Source organism: Copidosoma floridanum, unplaced genomic scaffold, assembly GCF_036245765.1.
Source record: "Copidosoma floridanum isolate Cflo_tuat_1 unplaced genomic scaffold, Cflo_Japanese_pri ptg000005l, whole genome shotgun sequence".
In the NCBI taxonomy this organism is placed as follows: domain Eukaryota; kingdom Metazoa; phylum Arthropoda; class Insecta; order Hymenoptera; family Encyrtidae; genus Copidosoma; species Copidosoma floridanum.
Window position 1 is genome coordinate 12,873,540 of NW_028321882.1, and position 18,340 is coordinate 12,891,879.

The following is an 18,340-nucleotide window of genomic DNA, read 5'->3' on the forward strand; positions in this document are numbered from 1 at the left end:
TTGTTAGTTTGAAAGACCGCTTTAAGTAGCAGATCTAGGGTAAAGAGTGTCCGTTATTTCAGCAGGACTAATGAGAATGAACCGCTCTAGTTAGCAAATTCAAGGTAGGAAGAGAAAGACTTCTCTGGTTAGCAGATCTTGGGTATAGAATGTCCGCTATTTCAGCAGGACAAGAGGGATGAACCGCTCTGGTTAGCAAATTCAGGGTAGGAACAGTGTATTTGTTCTGTCTTGTAAGCTTGTAGTATAAAAGGTCACTATTTTCTTATGTTTCTATTATCATTTAAAACACATTATTATCTCATGACTCATTTATTTTTTTGTAATTTTAACGACAGTTAATTCTTATTTATTTTTTCGTTTATTTATTAATGTAGTATTATATTTATTATTTTCTTTGTTTACTTTGTTATAACGAAATATCGCATATATTATGCTATTCGCAAAAGCACAGCGTATACGCGTCCGCGCACAGTGTACTATATGGGGTAGTACGTGTCATTTATTAACATGCTTCATTGAATGGTGTTTGGTGTTTCTTAAGAGAAAGATAGTAATAAGAGAATATAAAATAAATAAACATATAGCTAGAGACCATTAACCACGCTCTGCTACCAATTTTGTTAAATAACGTTTACTGTCATTTAAGTTTTTTTTAGCTTCAAATCAAAAACTAAGAACTGAGGACTACAGTCTCACGCTCCTTCACAGGCTGTGGGACAGCAAATAGTCTAACTATTTGTTTGTTTAAGAAAAATGAAAAGGAGGAAAGAAGTAGAGTGTTGAATATAATATCCAGATTAACTTACCTTTCTTTTCGCTAATTATTAATTCGGATGACCTGCACTTCCTCTTTCCGTCGACTTATAATCATTTATTTTAATATTCATTCATTTGTTATTTTTTATTTAATTATATTTTAAATTCCTTTTCCAATTGGTCTTATGTCACTTTATTTTATGTTACTAGTATACATATAAAAGAAAACAGAAAAGAATAAAATAGACGGAACGTACGGTTAATCTTATAAAATTAGTTATCACGTCTGCACTTGATGAGCAGCAGCGGGCTACTAACTCAAACGCCACGCAAAGAAATGCACCTTGCACAAAGTTTTAGTTAAAACTTCTTCGTCTTACTTGCTATGGGGCCGGTACTTGCTTACATGTGTTAAGGCTTCATGGCTCGCTTCGGTTGTCACTTGAACCTTCCAGGAGCCACGAAGTACACAGTCAGCTTTGTTAGGCGACGACTCTTATTGAGTATGACTCTGTAAAGAGTCTTAAATTTTTATCATTGGAAATGAAATATAACGGGATAAAATAGAATAAAAGTAAAAATTTATTAATTCACGCAAGTCGTCCCCTAACAATAATTATTGTCATCGTCATTAGTATCTACATTATCGTAATAATTATTGTAATTATTATTGTTAGCATAATAATTATTATTATAATTTTTGTTATAATTATAATTATTATTATTATCATTATTATAATTGTTATCATTACTATTATTACTGTCGTTGTCATCAGTAAAGTTAAAGTCATTGTCGTAGTTGTTGTAACCATCATCACCACGATCATTGTCATGGACATCGTTATCTTGTTAATCAATAACGACATAGCCATCGCTGACGTCTTTGCAATAATGCTTATAATACGTATTATTATCTTGCTCAATAAACCTTAAATGTTATTCTGCGTGTCATTAGTATCGTCATCGTTATTAGTATCGTTGTTATCATCAACTTTGTCACTATTTAAATTATTATTTCTATTAACATCATTATTGCCAACAATATTGTTAGTATTAAGGACATCTTCTAAATCATCATTATCGCTACAAACATAATAATTGTTATCATTATCGTTATCGTCATCCACACCAACATTGTCATTGTTACTATAATCGTAAATGTCTTGGCCAAAAAAGTCATTTGCATCAGCATGGTCATTATCATTGTAATCCTTATTGCCATTCGTATAGAAAACATGCTTATCATTATCATCATCATTACCATTATCCAAATTATAGTTACCATTGCCATCGTCATTTCTACTAATAACGTCATTCTTATCGTCAACACTATTTTTATTATTATAGTTACAATCATAAGCATAATCGTCATCGTCAATGGCATCTGTTTTATTGCTATTATTATCATGATCATTTAAATGACAACTCTCAACGTTGTCATTGTTATTCTGCTTATTATAACCATTATTATTATAGAGGTTATTTTTATAGTCATCTTCTTTCTCATTGTCACTGTCATTGTCATTATCATTTTTTTTCTATTGTCATCGTTACTATTATTATTATTATGATTATTATTATTATTATTATAATTATTATTATTATTTTTATTATTATTATCATTATTGTAGTTATTATCATGACTATCTTATTTATTATCAACACAACTTTTGTCATCATCATCATCATTATTATCATCACCATTAGCTTTATTATTATCATTATCATTGTCACAATCATTATTATCATAAACATCATTATTATCATTATCATTGACATTATTTTAATCATTTTTCTCATTATTATCATCATCACAGTTATCATTATCCTAATTTTCGTTATCACCATCATCATTATCATCATTAATACCATCAAAAACATTATCATCATCATTATTATCATGATAATGATCACGATTATTGTAATTACCATTGCCATCGTCATTAATGTTGATAATGGAAACCACGTTATCATCGTAATTATGATTATAATGGCCACCTTTATTACTATCGTCATTCTTCTTGGCATTGGAATTATCGTCATCACGATAAGCAACGCTATAATCATTATTATTGTAATCATTACTTATTTATTCTTAACAAAAACGAGGTCATTGTCATTATTAATGTAATTATTGTTGTCACCGTCATTGCTATTAACATCGTTTGTGCGTTTGTCATGTTAATCGTCCATAACGTACTCATTGCCATCGTGAAAGTTTTTGTCATTTGTCTCATTCTTATGGTAATTATTGACGTAATTAAATTCTTATTGCTATTTTTATCGTAATCTCTATTGTAACCGTCATTACTACCTTCATTATTTATAACATTGGCACCATTTTTCAAATTATTGTAATTAACGTTATTACTGCCATTTTTATCATTATTATTATTATTTAAACTACTAAGGTTATTATCATAACTATTAAAGTAATTATTAATATCATTATTGTAAAAGTCGTCAATGTCAGCATCGTCATTGCTATTGACTATGTTAGCGTCTTAACCATCAGTATTATTTGCATCGGCATTGTCATTGTCATTGTAACTATCACCATCATCATCATTGTAGTACTTATTGCCATTATCATTACAATCAAGATAATCGACATCATTATCATCGTCATCATAATTATCGTAATCATTGTCATCATTATCATCATTATCATCATCATCCTTATTATCATTATCATCATAAACATTACCGTCATAATTACTGTCATCGTTAGTTTTATCTTTCTTATTGTTAAAGTTATTATTATCATTATTATTATATGTACTATTATTGCTATTTATTAATTTACTATCACTACCATCGTCATCATTATCACCGTCATTATTATCATCTCTATTGTCATTATTATCATCTTTATTTTTATTCTAGTCATTATCATCATTTTTATCATAATCACCATACTTATCATCGTCATTTATATTATCATCATCATCATCATTATTTTCATCAATATCATCATTGCATTATTAAAATCGTGATTACTTTCATTATTATTATTTTCATTACCATCATTACTCTCATTATTATCACCGTCGTCATAATCATCATCAACACCATAATCATTCGCATCCTAATTATGTGTATCATTATTCTTTTTATAAATATCATCATAATAATCATTATTATTATCTCTGTACTGATTATCAACATCGTGTTATAATTAATATTTTAATGTCATTGATATTATGATTATCTTTATTATTATCGCTTTATTATTATAACTATCGTATTTACTTCTATGATAACCATCACTTTTATTATTATCATTATAATGATTGTCATTATCATCATTATCATCATTATAATTGTTATTATCATTATTGTCGTTAGCAAATTTATTATTATTAACAAAACTATAATATTTAGCATCATTATCATCATTACTATCTTTATTGTCATTAAAAATATTGAAATTTATATTACCATCATACTCATAATTATAATTATTATGAAACGTATTATCATTATATTAATTATCATTATTATTATCAATGTTAATATATCATCTCGAACAATATTCTTGTTGTTAATATCATAAGCATTAACGTCATTATCATCATTCTTGTCATTGACACGAGCATTATGATTTTTATCTTAGACATCATTAAAATTATCATAAATACCACTAACAGTATAGTTATGATTATCAAAAACATAAGCATTCTCGTATTTATCATATCATCATTCTCAGAGTCATCGGCGTAGACATTGTCGTTGCTATCATCAACGTCATCATCAGTGACAAAGTCATCCTTATCGTCAACGTCTTAATCATTTATCGATTTATTATTATTATTAACGTAATTTGTTTTTTATCGTTGTGTTTATCGTCATCTCAACCGTAATCATTATCATTATTATTATCTTTATTATTGAGGTCATTACATAATCTTTAATATAATTTTTTTAAATTTTTTTATTAACGTTATCGTCATTATCATCGTCATTGTCATTAAAATCAGCATCATAATTTTACCGTAGACATTATTATTATTATTATTACTATTATTATTATAATTGTTATAATTATCAAAGTTTTTGTTATTCTTGTATTTGTCATAATTGTCGTTGTCAGAGTTATTACCATTACTATTGTCGTTGCCATCGTCATTGTCGTTGTCAGTTACATAATCATTGTTATCGTCAACGTCTTAGTCATTTAGTAATTTATTATTATTGTTATTTTGCCATGAATTAATCTCTGTTGTTATTAAAATTGTCATCTCAATTATCATCGTCATTTCCATAATGGTTATTGCCGATGTCATTGGTATTGTTGATGTAAATATTGATATCAACAGCATTGCTTACGTTATTGTTATTATCATTATTATTCTTATATTTACCGTAAAAATAAAAGAATTATTATTATTATTATTGTTATTATAGTCATTGTCATTACTTTTATTGTTATTATTTTTAAAGTCATTATCACCATTATTTATAGCACTGTCAAAATTGTTACAAATATGAATTTTGTCATAACCATCATGATCCTTATTATTGTCACCAACGTCATCATTATTATCATCATTAGAATTATTACCTTCACCATCGTTAATTTTACACTCATCATTATTATTATAACTATCATATTCTAGTTATTGTTAAAGTAATAATAATCAAAATTTTAAGTATCATCAAAATCCTTATCGTCATAATCATGATAATTATAAATAGTATTAACATAATCATTATTTTGACTAAAAAAATTAATATTTTTATTATTAATATTGTGATCCTTATTATTGTCATTATTATCAGCATCATAATCACTATGATTATCATTATCATTATTATCATCATTGTTGTTGTAATTACCATCATTATTATAAGTATTGTGTAACATCAGTAACATTGTACTGATATTAATAGAAAATTTAATTTATGAGATTTGAAATCTTGCGCTTTAGGATATTCTCTTACCTATAAGGGCCAATCATAAGCGTGCGCGCGTTTACTAATACACCAATAGACTCTGTTTATACTTACCTTTGTTCAGCAGCTTGCTGCTGCTGCGGTTATTGTCAGTCAGCCTCAAACGCCCTTTTCGGTAAGTCGCTTTGCGCTCGTGTTTATAATTCTTACGTGTATCGTTTGATGTAAAATTATTGTAACGAAAACGGTTCCCAATTTTGATTGACACGTAATTTCTTCGTCTGACTCAAAAATTAGTTCTGCTTTTTTTTATCTTACATGTAATTAAGTATTATGACTTGTTAAAGTAGACTTAAATAGAGAGATTGTTATTTATAATAAACCGCTAAAGTGTTTAAAAGTGTGTTGTGCATTTATGATTGTGTCCTTTTATTACATCCTTTTTTCACGCTCCCTCAAATCCGGCGTGCGATATGAGAAATATACAGTCCACTATCTTACTGAGTTCGATTTCAGACATGGTCCTTCGAGCCGGATGTGGGAAGGTGAAATATAGGTGTAGGACATTTTTCTCTTGTGTAAGACACGTGGTCATTTTATCGGCCATCTTGGCTTCTTTTCACGTTCTTTTCGGGCGACGAGGCTGACGCGGTTAACGCGCCGGTGCGTAGTCCGTACGCACACACACACACTTATAGCCATATCTCTTTCTCTCTTTTCTTTATTCGTTTGTCGTCGGGTGCGAGCGAGTCCATTGTTTATTTTGGGGACTCACTGCTGCTCGTGCTTTGATCGTCGTCAGCGTCTGCTGCTGCCTGCCTCTGCAGGCTATTGAGACAACACCGCTGCTGCTGCTACCTCCACGGGTCCTTACGTCGTCAGCATGTGCTGCTGCTTGTCTCTGCAGGCTATTGTGACAACAACGCTGCTATTGCTCGTGCTTTGGTCGTCTTCAGCGTGTGCTGCTGCCTGCCTCTTCAGGCTATTGTGACAACACCGCTGCTGCTGCTCGTGCTTTGGTCGTCTTCAGCGTGTGCTGCTGCCTGCCTCTGCAGGCTATTGAGACAACACCGCTGCTGCTGCTGGCTTCATGGGTCCTTTCGTCTTTAGCGTGTGCTGCTGCCTGTCTCTGCAGGCTATTAAGTCGACACCGCTGCTGTCAAGTCCTGCAGGTCTTTCGAAATCAACATAACTATGAATACTTGGTCCTGTTTACGCGGTTTGTAAAATTGTATATTTTTGGTTTGTAACATCAGTTCCTTATAGTTTTTCGTTTTTTTGTTTACCGATTGACTTAAATATATTTTTGTGAACTTAGCTTTGTGTAAGCACTTGTAAAAATTAAGAACACCACCGTCGTTTAGCGTTATTGTTGAATTAGTTAGCCTTTGTCTGACTCAAGTTTGGCTACGGTGGGTGGTTTGTATTTATTTATTGAATATTTATTACTTGAATTAAAATTTACCTTTTTAAAATGGATAACCTTTATGAGATACAAAATAAACTGTTGAACAAAATTAAAGGTTCCTTTACAAACTTTAAGAAACTTGGCCAGGTGAAAATGACGAGGAGTCAGGCTGACTCTAGGCTTTAACAACTCAGAGATACTTTTGAACAGTTTAAATCTACTCATGATGACATTATGAATATAAAACCTTTACCCACAACTCATGATTATTTTAAAAATGAGTGCTTTAAAGTGGGAGAGGATACTTTTTATTCAGTTTAGGGTGATTTTAATGATTTTTTCAATTCGCTTAATGATCATTCGAATCCAACGGGCACCTTACCTCCTTCTAATGCCAATGGTAGTTCGTTTCAGAGTTTCTTTTTTTTACCTCCAATAGATTTACCATCCTTTGATGGTGATTTTGCTTGTTGGGAAAATTTTCGCGATGTTTATAGGGCTGTAGTCCATAGGAAGCAAGAATTACCAGCTATTATTAAATATCAGCATCTTAGGGCGCATCTAAAGGGTGAAGCTTTAGACCTCATTAAAAATATACCCTTGTCTGACGAGAGATATATACAGGCCTGGGATACCATAACCCCGTATTATGATAATGAACGTCGTCTCATCAATACGTATACAACTATTATTCTTAGTTGTCAAGCTATGAGAGGCAGTTCTTGCTCTAAAATAAAGCGCATATCGAAGAATATGATAAATTCTGTTGATTCCTTGATATCTTTAGAGATAGCAGTAGGAGATGCTGACATATTTATCGCTCTTGTAGTTAGTAGATTTGATTTTCAAACAAACAAGGATTGGCAAAAAGTGTTAGGTAATAGCAGTAATCCTCCTACTTTAGGTCAACTACGAGACTTCATTTTAGCACAAATCGTTACAATGGAATCGTTTTCTTGTAAACCTGTAAATAAGATTGTAAATATTCGCGCAACTACTTCGTTCAAAAATATGGAATCTTCTAGTAGTAAGCCTATATCTAGTGTTACTAAACATTAGACAGTAGTTTCAGATAAGGTACAATCTTGAGGTGTACATTTTTAAGGATGGTGTACGGGCCAACGAATTTTGGTGCCAGTTTCGCCGCAAAGTTCTTACTGGCCGAGGATAGAACTCGATTCTCCATCCAGACTTCATCACCGGCCTGGAATTGTACGTCACGCCGGCGCACATTATAGTACTCGGCCTGTTGCTCTTGGACTCGCCTCGCAGCATCGTAGGCTTCTTCGTGCAGGACGCAGGCAGACGAGTCATTCGATCTTTCGATTCCTCGATGGCTTGCTGACCAAGAGAGTTTATTGCCGTGTGGTCCACTTGCCGCTTCCGAGCGTTTGAAGCCAGTGGCTCGCGGCCGTGGTTGAGCATGGCAGGGCTCAAGCCTCTGGATTGGTGTTTGCTTGTATTATAGGCAAACACGAGCTCGGCAAGCTTTCTATCCAAGGTACGGTGGTCTTTTTCGATGAAAGACTTGATCATTGTTTTGAAGACCCTATTGACTTATTCCACTGGGTTTGCCTGTGGATGGTATGCGGGCGTGTAACAGTGTGTAATATTCCGTTCCCGCAAATAGTCGTCAATTAGGCGGTTTTTAAACTCCGTTCCATTATCGGTGAGGAGCTCCAGCGGCGCACCGAATCGACAAATAAATCTCTCTTCAAAGGCACTTAGTACAGCCTTTGCATTGGCTTTTCGCAGGGGTACAGACTTAATCCACCTAGTGAACAGATCTTCAAATATCAAAATATACTCGTATCCATGCGGGCTGCGCCGTAAAGGACCCATGATGTCGGCCGCGACGACCTGCCACGGGCCGGGAATTACGTGCCTGCCCATCAGACCCGCTGGCAAATTTTGTTCTACTTTAAGCTGCTGGCAGACCTAACACTTTCTCACGTGCTTGGCTGTGCTTTGATAATATTAAGGCCAGTAGTAGTGTCGGGCCAGGCGTGTGAAGGTCTTCTCTCAACCAAGATGGCCTGCAAACGGCTCGTCGTGGCACTCCTTCAGCGCTTTATTTCTCCCCTCCTCGGGTACGACAAGCTTCCACGCGTCCAAGCCACCCAGCGTATCGTCAATTTTAGGGTCAGGGCGGTACACATAAAGTTGTCCACCAACGATTTTCCAGCGCAGAAAATCGGTGGGCGAGCGACTGACTTTCTTTAACCAGGCGTTATACCAGGCGTCTTGCGTGATATCCGTAAGAGTCATCGCTCCAATAGGGAGCTCCTTCTCTTCTTCGTACAGGCGTGAGAGCACATCCGGCACGTAATTTAATGCGCCTTTTCGATGCTCTATTTTGAAGTCATAATTCTGCAACTCCAGTGCCCAGCGCGAAAGTCGTCCGGTTGGGTTATGCATATTGCGCAGCCACTGGAGGCTACTGTGGTCCGTGATGACCTTCAAGTGACTTCCTTCTACATACGGGCGGAACTTGTGTATAGCCCAGAGCACAGCGAGACACTCCTTCTCAGTCACGCTATAATTCTTTTCCGCTGGCGTTAAATTTCGGCTAGCATACTCGAGCACTCGCTCCTGCTCGTCGACCACTTGCGTGATCACGCCGCCAAGGTCAACATCACTGGCGTCTGTTTGAATAGTGAACGGCGCGTCGACGAGGGGCTTTTGTAGCGTGGGTGCCAAGGCTATAAGAGCCTTCGCATGCTCAAAAGCATTCTGTTGTACCTCGGTCCACTCAAACTTACAGTCTTTTCTCAGTAGTTAAGTCATGGGATCAGTGACAGAAGCATAATCAGGCAGAAACTTCTGGTATCAGGAAGCCATGCCTAAAAAGCGACGTAACTGCTTTAGATTCCGGGGCACCGGATAAGTTAGAATCGGCTCAATCTTTGTTGGATCAGGGCGAAGGCCTTCACGGTTTCTAAGGATTCCAAGGTAGCGAACCTCCTCACGACAGAACTGATTCTTTTTTTTATTGATTGTAAGTCCCGCGGCTTTTATCCTCTTAAGTACGTGTTCGAGCCACTTCAAATGTTCCTTGAAAGTCTCGGTGACAATAATAATGTCGTCAGGATAAGCGTAGGCGAAGGGCTCAAGTTCAGGACCAATCACCTTGTCGATCAGCCACTGGAACGTGGCAGGGGCTGAACTCAGGCCATATGGCACTCTGCAAAACTGAAATAAGCCCTTTTCCGGTACGGTAAGCATGGTGATCTTGCGGGCGCGCTTGGACAACGGTATTTGGTGATACGCGCTGCTCAAATCCAGTGTAGAGATGAATCGAGCTTTGCGAAGCTTAAGCAGAATTGTCTCCATATATGGCAAGGGGTAAGCATCCGATTCTGACACAGCATTTACTTTTCTGTAATCGACACAGAAGCGATAATCGCCATTTGCCTTTTTTATCATCACGACAGGGCTCGACCAGCTACTGTCCGACGGCTCTATCACTTTGTTCTTAAGCATTTTATCCACTTGCTCGTGCATCTCCTTTTGCAATTTCTCTGGCACTGGATATAACGTTGTTTAATCGGCTTTTTCTTGGTCAGCCCAATATCGTGCTCAATCCACGAAGTACAGCCAAGAGGTGCTTCATTGCTTGTAAGGCTGTCGACTAGCCGGCGGACTTGCTCCTTTTCCAAGGGCGTCACGTCAGCAAGGCCGATTGAAGCCATTTGAATTTTATTCCCTGATTTAACTGCCGCGATCTCAAGGTCAAATATCTCGCTCGCTCGCAAAATTTGGCCTGCAAATGCAGCGAAGACTACCCGAAAAGTTCTCATGAAGTTCATGCCTAGGTAGCAATCGTCCTTCATGTCGGGCAGGATCGCAACTTCGATCTCCCTCGTTTGTCCTGCGAACTCTATCGGGAGGACTACATAGCCTGCACATCGGGCTTCACTGATACCCGCTAGGTCAGCTCCGTGTCCGTAATGGGGGCTCAGGACCTGGCCGCATGCGCTGGCTTGTTGCAAGCCTATCTTGCCTATCACCGTTTGCTTCGCACCACTGTCTACAAGGGCCTAAAATTTGTACCCCTGTCACGTGAGTGGAAACCAGCACCGGCCCTTCTCTTCCCAATCTCGCTTTGGGACCTCCTCCTGGTGCACTTTAGGAGGGGGGGGGCTGAGGGGCACAAGAAATGCTAGCAAACGAGAATTGTAAATCCCAAGGAAGCGTAATTCCCTCGCTTACGCTCCTGGGTTGGCGTTTTCCGAATTCCAGGGGCAGTCCAGGAAGTGATGCTCTGTAGAGTTACAGCCGAAGCACCGTGGCTTCCTTGGCGTGCGTTCAGCTGACGCCACGCCACGCCCTTAGCTTTTTACTGTTCGTGTCCTCTTCTTTTCTTGGTTGCGTTGTTTTCCACTGTTTTACCTTTTTGTTCTCTCAGTCGTCACCGTTCTGGCTGGAGTCATTTCTTTCCTGTTTTGCCCGAAAGAGTTGCTGCAGCAATTTTTCTTTGGTGCGTCTGTTGGCTTCTTGTTCGATAACCAATTTCTGTAGCAGGCTAAAGATTGTCGGGTTGTCGGCCGTTTCCTTCACATTTACGGCACCAATTTTTGGGGATGGCTTGGGTTTCTTTGACACTGGTACTATTCTTGGACAGGCTAACTTTGGTAGCGTAAAATACTCTGGTGCTGGAGGTTCCTGAAAGGTTTCTTTGACCTGTAGCAGCCGTTTGGCCTCCACGGCTTGAGTTTGCAGGTCTCACGAGTCGCGCACCTCATGCCGCTTAATACACAGCTGCAGTTCCGGCCTCATATTGGCAACAAGCAGATCGACTTCTGCTTCTGCATCCATCGGTGGGTCCAATCGACGCAACATCGCCGTAAGTTGCGTTGGATAGCCCCGTACTGGCTCGCCGTCGTATTGTCGGCGCATTAGCGTGTCCTGCTTCAGCTTGTGCTGCAAATCCTTGCCGATGTCGAACCATTTCCTTGCTGTGGTCCCGAATTCTGCCCAGGTTCTCCATCTCCATTTCTCGTTGCGAAACCAGAGGAGCGCATTGTCGCTTAGGAGTGCGGGCACCGCTCGAAGCATTTCGTCGTCCGAAAAGTTGACGAACTCTCGGCATTCCTGTACTTTTGTGTAAAAGCCGTCAAAGCTTTCTTCGCCTTCCCCTGTGAACTTGAGATCCCACTTACGCATTACTTGGCCCAGATCGCGAATTTGTTCTCTGTTGTTGAAACTGCCAGCCGCTTGAGCACTACTTGTAGTTATCTCCTTCCCCCCCCAGGCTGGACAGAAGTCCGATGCCAATGGAGTGGAGCGGCCAGAAGGCTTCTGCTTGCCTAAGTCTGCTGTTTGATAACCAAAACCCTCGCTATTATAATAGTGCTGTGTAAAGGTGTCCTGAAACTGTACTTTACTGCTTTCGCAATTTGTGAGGCACGCTTGATTTGCACCTAATATTGACGAATTTCTAGCAGGCCTAGTGCTACTCTGAAACTCTTTGTATCTTTTCAACTCTCTTTCTTGGTATTCCCGGTTGAGATGCAAATCATCAATTTGCTTTCTCATCTGTAGAACTTCGTTGGCAAATTCCGCAGGCAGGCACAACAAACGGTTTGCCTCCGCTGGTCGTGAGTTGAAAGACTTCTTCATTTTCTTCTTCTACTGTACTTACGTAGGGCGTATATTTTAGGGGATGGCCTGGAGTTCGCACAGCTGGTGTCTTTCTTTGTTTTCTTGTTTTGTCGTAGACGTCAGCCGATTCCTCGTTGTTGTCTCTTTCAGACTCCTCGGAGTGATTCTCTCCTATTAAGCAGGTGCGGTGTAGATTTTGCTGCACTGCTTTTTCGTCTAAAAGTGGCAGCGGGTGGACATCTTCGCCATTCTCTTCCTCGCTTTCCTGAGGCATTTTGAGCTCTTCATTCACTGCAGTCTCAATGAATGAAGAGCGAGTGGCACAGCGTCTAGTTCTGTCTTCGACTGGATTGATTTCCCTAGTAAAATCTTGGGGAATATATTCTCCGGACAACCAGCGTGCAAGTCTGGCAGCTTTATCAATCCTCGATCCGTCCGAACGCAGTTCAAAATTCTTCTTTATCGCTTCGCAGGTTGGTCGACCTGCGACATCTAGGCAATAATTTTCTATGATCTCTTCGGCCTGTGGCCCAAGTTCGCTCATCTTCCTGTAAAACGGCGGCGCAACAAATACATTAAAAAAAATTGGATGTGTAGCTGAGTGTAACTCACTCTGAGAAGAGAAAAGGATCAGGAAGCTACAATTTGGGCTGACTCTACGCTTAAATGTTAGTTTAACGTAATTGAGAGCTCTTTTAAGCCTTACAGCTTGTCATAAAAAGAAAAACAAAAGATTTCAGAAAAAAAAAAAATTTAATAGAAATTACTCCATCAAAAAAAAAAAAAAAAAAATTTCTAATCTAAACTTAAACGCGACAACTGTAACTCCCTACTAGTGTAAAGTGTATGTAGTACAGGAACAGATAAATACAACTATGTTTTTGTGTACCTGCCTACACACAGCTACTCGTCTCTACTTTTATGCACATGGTCAACAAGGCGTTCAGCCAAGCGCGATGTTGCTTAAAGCCGAAAAGCAAACTTGTACGCCTTGACTTGGGCTTTGTCAACAAATCAAATGTAGTATTCCAAGTATTTATCGAAAGACACACGTAATGCAAGATCACTTCAAAAGATATAATCTATAATCACGCGCGAGTCAAGGCACGAATGTAAACACACGCAGCCCTAAAAAATTCGAAGCGCACACACACTACACTTAACTGCATTAAGTTGTAACTAACACGATAAAATTAAACGCTGATTTACATAAATATCACCTAGGGAGTGTAAGGCCTCTGCCAAGCATCTCATGCAAACCACAAGGTTGGGCGCCAGTTGTAACGGGGTGTCCGTATTCACTTATGGCCCTGATAGCCACAAATTAATACTAGGGATACTCTGACCGGGACTGTGTTTCCCGGGCACCCGCGGAGACACACTCGCGTTACAACGCGGACAGCGAGTCCATTTTTCCTCGTTCACGTCTGCTTGCTGAGGGGCCAGCTCAGCTCTGGCTCAGCTCAGGACGCTCGCGCGTTTGTGTTTACGCGCGAGCCCGCGGAGGTGGCAGGATAAGGCCGATGCCCGGCTTACAGCTTCCTTCTGGACGCCAAGATTGCTATGGATAAAACCTGTGAGGAAAGAGTAGCTGGAAGGGCTTCGTGCAAGGAAAGGCTCACGCAAAGCAAAACAAACATTTAATGATCAAAAGAACGGAAACTATATTGTCTGCACTAGTACAAAAGCATACACGCGTGTGTGTGTGTGTGTATTTCGCTTGATCGCTTTGACGGCAAAGCCTGTATGGTCGAGGAAAGCTTTCCTCTCGGGGCCGACGGCCTGCGATAATTCGACCGGGCACAGAGAGAGATTACGCGGCTATTATGATTCTCACGCATGCACTGCGCTTACCTGGCTTTTCGCAGCCTCTTATTTGCACCTGCTTGCCTAGCAGTTGGCCTCTTAGCAGGAACACTTGACCTGGTGTCTAGCTGGTAAGCCTTCTCGTCGAAGGTACGTGGCTGCAGGAGTGGGCGAGGCGATGGCAAGGTTGTCTTCTCGTGGCTTGACAAACGTAGCGTGTGAAAGACGCACACGTGTTTTCCCTACCTATACCTAATCCCTTCTGGCCTAATGGCCAAGAGCGTCCCTCGGTAATACTCATATCAAGATGCTTGTCTCTCCTTTCTCTCTCTCTTTTGCACGCATTATCGTGCTCCCTTTCCCTCTCGCTCTCTCTCTCTGGCCTTTCTTTCTCGTGCAGTCTAGATGAGTGTAATCGGTGTTTAAGTATTAACCGCACGTTACACTATTATCACAATTATTATCATCAAAATCACTGTCATCATCAATATTATCGTTATTATCAATGTCGTCATCATTATTATCATTAACATCATGAATACTTACATCATTGGCATTACCATTATAATCATTATTATCATCATCATAATCTTTACTATTATTAAAATTATAATCTTGCTTGTGATTATTGTATAAACTTCAACAATATACTGTTGACATTATCATTATAATTATAACTATTATAACCATGAAAAATAATATTATTGTCATTACAATCATCATCATCGTAACTATTATCATCATCATTATCATCGTCATCATTACTTTATTGACATTGATATTAAACATATTATCATTATTATTGTTGTCATTAAAATCCTTTACAGTACATTAATCATTATTATTATAAATATCCTTACCATACAAGTCTAAATTTCTTTTATTGTTAACTCCATCATTGTCGTCACCTTTATAATGATCAATATTATCATCATTATTACTATCGACATTATCATTGTCAAAATTATTATCATCATTTTCTAAATTGACATTTTCATCACTATTAACATTTTCTGTTTTTTTTAATTAGACTACTCATATGATTATCAATTTTATCGTTAAAACTTTTACCATCAGTACGATCATCATCATTATTATTATTGTTGAAATAAAAATTAATCTCATCATAATCATAACTTTTATAATAATTATTATGAAAATTATTATTAATAATATCATCATCATAATTAACATAATCATTTTTATAACATTTACAATTATCATTATTATTATGATCATCAGCATTGATACTATTATTATCATCATCATTTTTATCATTACCATTGTCATAACTATTATAATCGTGACCATTTTCTTAATCATTTAAGTCTTTATTGATCTTATTAATAACGATGTAATTATTTTTCTAGACTTTATTATCATAATAATCATTATTTTAATTATCAGCATCATAATCTCTATTATCATCACAAATATAATTAACATTTGATCGTAATAATTGAAATTATTATTTTTCTTGTTGCCATTGTTATCTTAGGCAACATCTTTATCATTAATATTATCAATGTTATGAACATTATTTTTATCATTATTATAATAATCAAAATTTTCAAACTTATCATTACACCTTTAATTATAATTGTCTTCGTTATCAAGATTATTATAATTATTGTCATTGTTATAATCAATATTATTATTATTAACTTCATTATTATTGCCGTACCATTTCTTACAACTATCATCATTATTATAATTATTATCTTCGTCATAAGCAATGGTCATACAATTAAATAAATCATTATTATTATTAACATGATAATCATTATTATTTTTATCGTTTTCACAACCCTTACTATAAATATTCTCATTGTCATGATCATCATAAACATGATTATTATTACCTTTATTACTATTGTTGTGATCGTTATAATCATCTCATGGTTATCAGTTTTATTATAATTATCACAATTATAGACAATAACAATAAACTGCAGCATATCGTCCGCTTAGGAAAAGATACAACGAATAAACATAAACAGACAAATGTAGTATATAAGTTTTATTGTAAAAATTGTCCTGCGTCATATGTGGGTGAAACAAAGCGAGCGGCATAGGTCCGCATCAGTGAACATGTGAAAAGTAAAAACTCCGATTCCGTTGTTTGTACACACCAAATCAATTTTGACCATGAATTCGATTGGGATAACTTTAAAATCCTTGACAAAGAATCCAATTACAAAAAAAGAATTATTTCCGAAATGCTTTATATAAAACTCGACAAACACAACATCAATAGAAAGGAGGATGTGCTTTCCTTTAATAGAGCATACCTTCCTTTACTACGAAAGTTTAAATGTCCCGATCGAGTTCATCGCCCTTTACCGTCTACCTTTGCGGCTCCGCCTATATAAGCGCTGGCTTATTGTTGTTATTTATTGTCAGTCGACAGCACGACAGGTGACGAGTTAGTCAACCAAACTTACGAATTTTCGCGTACCTGCGGTAACAATTTACAAAAAAATTTATTGTATTTTTGTGTTTGAGCCTTCCAGATCACTCATTGTGTGTTTTCAATTTTAATTTTGTAGCCTGATGAGGCTGACGCATATTGTCAGCGAAACGTTGCGCATCAATAAATCAACGCAGGAAAATTTAAATACACTTAACTTGTATTTATTTATTTTCTTACATTTCGCCCCCAACGGATCACTGATCACTTTGAATTTCCAAATTCACCGGAGGGCACTGATATATACTAACAAATCATTATCACAATTATAATTATCGTCATTATTCTCATAATTATTATTATAAGTGCCATTATCATTGACGTCATGGTCATTATCATCATAATTGTCTTAACTGTTGTATTATAGTTATGATTATCATTATTATTTTTATCATCGGCATAGTCATCATTTATATTAAAATTATAAACATTCTTTTAATCGACATTCTTGTTATTGTCATTATTAGTATCTTAATCATCATCATTATCCTTATATTATTGTTATTACCTTCAACATGATGACTATCACTGTTATCGTATAATGACAATAACTAATACTATAGTCATTATTATATTTGTCATCATCATTACCATTTTCCTTTTCGTCGTAAACGTATCATAATTATAATCTTAATCAGTATCGTTGTCGTCATTATCATTGTCATTATCGTTATGACTATCAAAGTTATAATTATAAGCTTTAATGTTAACATCATAATCGTCGTTATTTTCTGTATTATTATTATTGTCATCATCATTGCTAAATTATTATTAATATCATCAGCATTATTACTATAATCAATATGATTTAAGTATTTATCGTTATGACAATCGTATTAACAATAAAATCATGAAGTTTACTTTATCATTTTTATCATCATTATAATCACTAGGATTATGATAATTAATATAACTATTATTACTATCGTTGTTATTATTGTTTTTTTTATCATCATTATCATTTACATCATTAGCATTATCATTATTGTTTTCATAAGCATCATAAACCTTATTATGATTATCAATTTTACTTTTTTCATCGTCATTATGATTATCAGTACCATCAATATCATTTGTATTCTAATTATGATTAACATGGCTTTATTATTAAGATAATCACGCTATTATAAATATTATTATTATCATCCTTATTATTATCATCATGATCATAATAAGAACTATTATTCTCAATTTCACCATTATTACTATAAGCGTCATTATTATTATTATTATTACTACTATAACCATTAGCACTGTCATCATTAATAAGCTTATTATCATAAGTACCATTGTTGTTATTTATAGCATAATTATTATCATAATTATCGTCGTTATCATAATCATCAACATCATCATCACTTACGTCATCATCCTCACGATCATCGTATCTTTATTAA

The 18,340-nt window shown here is 36.3% G+C and overlaps 1 protein-coding gene across 1 annotated transcript in view; it reads right to left on the minus strand.

The window, feature by feature from the left end:
* phr6-4 ((6-4)-photolyase) overlaps positions 1 to 18,340 on the minus strand; it is an 880,148-nt gene that overhangs the window by 690,724 nt on the left and 171,084 nt on the right. The window lies entirely within an intron of this gene.